The following is a 2,693-nucleotide window of genomic DNA, read 5'->3' as shown; positions in this document are numbered from 1 at the left end:
ACCAGGATTATATGTTTTGGAGTATGGGTCATAGTGCTGCCTGGGTGAATTTCCAATGTAGTTGGCCTGTTCCTGATCACCCTCTGCCTCTTCATTCACTCCTTCTTGAGTTGCTGCTGAAGTGGTGATTGCTGCTACTAGATTCCTCTCCATCTTCTTGGTGAGGTCAGCTAATTACTTGGTAATCATCTTGTTTTAAGCTAGCAGTGCATCCACGTTGTTCAGCTCCATCACTCTTCTAGTGTTGCCTCTTTCAGAAGCATAGAAATAGTCATTCTCAGCTACAGTCTCAATGACATCTATAGCTTCTTCAATGGTCTTCTTCTTGTTCAGAGATCCCCCGGATGAGTGGTCTACTGCCTTCTTTGATTCATATGAAAGACATTCATAGAAAATGTGCAACTGCACCCATTCATTGAATATATCTGGCGGGCATCTTCTTGTCAGGTCCTTAAACCTCTCCCATGCTTCATATAGAGTCTCACAATCTTGCTGCCTAAAGGTTTGTACATCAGCTCTCAACCTGTTGATCCGTTGAGGAGGATAGAATCTTGCCAAGAATTTGTTCACCACATCTTCCCAGGTTGCTAAACTCTCCTTTGGAAAGGATTCCTGCCATTTAGATGCTTTGTCCTTGAGTGAGAAAGGGAACAGAAGTAGTCTATAAGTGTCAGGATGAACACCATTAGACTCCACAGTATCGCATATCCTCAGGAAGGTGGTTAGATGTTGATTGGGGTCTTCTTGGACACTTCCTCCGAATGAACAATTGTTCTGAACAAGGGTGATGAGCTGTGGCTTTAGTTCAAAGTTGTTGGCATGTATGGTTGGCTGTTGGATACTACTTCCACAGTTTCTTGGGTTTGGATTGATGTAAGAACCCAAAACTCTTCTCTCTTGCCTAGCCTGATGTGCTGGACCTTCTCGGCCATGGTTGTGAGCCTCTTCTTCATGATGGTTCTCCATATTCTCATCCATATCTGGTTCAAAGTACTCCTCCTCTTCCTCAACACCAACTACTCTCTTTCCTCTTGCTTCCCTCCTTAATCTAAGGAAGGTCCTCTCAGGTTCAGAATCAAAGGAAGTTGAAGCCCCGCTTCTTCTACCTGTCATACAACCAACAAGGCAAAAGCAAGAAAGATAGATGCAGATAGTAATTTCTACAGAAATGCTGTTAGTGTGAGTGATGCAATATATCAAACAGTTAGTGGGTTGGTGACTGAATTATAAACAACTAAGAAAAATGGGTAGGGGAAAGGGAAGAAAATAACTGAATAGAAAGTAAATTACTCAAATGAACTTAAATCAGACAAAATAAAAACAAATGATCAATCTAGTTATCCACCAATTTAATCATTGTTAATACAAAATCAATCCCCGGCAACGGTGCCATAAACTTGATGCACAGAAACTTGTCCTTTAACAAATCTCCCTCGGCAAGTATACCAAATTGTCGTCAAGTAATAACTCACAAAAGAGTGAGGTCGAATCCCACAGGGATTGATTGGTCAAGCAACTTTAATTGGAAGAATGTTCTAGTTGAGCTAAGCAGAAATTGGGTTGAGAATTGCAAGAAATTAAATGGTGGAAAAGTAAATTGCAGAAAATAAATGACGGAAGGTAAATTGCAGAGTCTTAACTAGGGAAGGGGAGTTTAGCATGAAAGTAAATAGCAGAAAGTAAAGAGAATGGGTAAGATCAGAAATGGGGAGTTCATTGGGCTTAGGAGATGTTGCATTCTCTGGATCAAGTTCATTTTCATCTCTTCCTCAATCAATGCATTCATTGATCTCCTTGGCAATCTTAAGTGATTAAATTCCAATTCCTTGGTAATTTAATCTCTCAAATCAGATCAATAGCCAATTCCTTGGTCTAATTGCTCATGAAAAGAGATGAAGTGTGATCACTGATTATACCACATATATTTCCAAATCAAAGCATTGGGAGAATTATATGTCACCATATCCGCCCAAACCCAAATTTAGTCCAACATGAGAAAGCAATTCTAGGATGATCTCTTCATTCCTCTTCCAAGGTTCAGAAGAGATCCAAGTATGAATAGCTTCTTTTCCAAGATAACTACTCAATTGGATGAAGATTGAAAGCTTTCTAGTAAAATCAAGAGAAAAGAGAGAAGAAGGATAATGAAAACTATTATTGATCCATCAAATTACAACAGAGCTCCCTAACCCAATGAAAGGGGTTTAGTTGTTCATAGCTCTGGGAATGAAAAGCATAGATGGAGAGTACATTCTGAGAATTAAACTAAAAGTTGCAGAGAAAGTAAAATACAGAGAGTAATTCTAATGATGCCCAAAAAGCTCCCTTCTAGTTCAAAGCTCTCCCTATTTATACTATTCTTCTGATCTTCTAGTTGGCTCTTCAAGTCTTGGATATGGGCCTTTGGATCTTGAGTTGAAGCAGTTATCTTTTTCAGTGGGCTTAGCTTTACTTGCAGAGAGAAAGTGTGAAGTAGGCAGGGATTCTAGCTTAGGACGTTAGTGGTGTTAACGTTAAGGAAAAATGTGGGGTTGAGAACGTTAGTGACAATCACCTTTTCACTAACGTTCCTAACCCAAAGTGGTCCACGTTAACTTCAATGTTAGTGGCATCAACTTGACTAACGTTGCCTCTTGGTCCTTCGCACACGTTATTGGGACTTACTTTTTCCAATAACGTTGAGAATCCTCCTT

General features: G+C 39.8%; 1 non-coding gene across 1 annotated transcript; it reads left to right on the top strand.

Annotated features, from left to right (window-relative positions):
* The first annotated feature begins 418 nt into the window (after nucleotides 1-418).
* LOC148562137 (small nucleolar RNA R71) lies at nucleotides 419-525 on the top strand. Its single transcript, XR_015888164.1, has one exon. It is a non-coding gene; the product is annotated as a small nucleolar RNA R71 (small nucleolar RNA).
* Nucleotides 526-2,693: the final 2,168 nt, after the last annotated feature.

This window comes from Arachis ipaensis, chromosome B6, assembly GCF_059453495.1.
Source record: "Arachis ipaensis isolate K30076 ecotype BB chromosome B6, ASM5945349v1, whole genome shotgun sequence".
NCBI lineage: Eukaryota > Viridiplantae > Streptophyta > Magnoliopsida > Fabales > Fabaceae > Arachis > Arachis ipaensis.
Note: the sequence above shows the minus strand (reverse complement) of the source record. Positions and strands in the feature narration are given on the sequence as shown.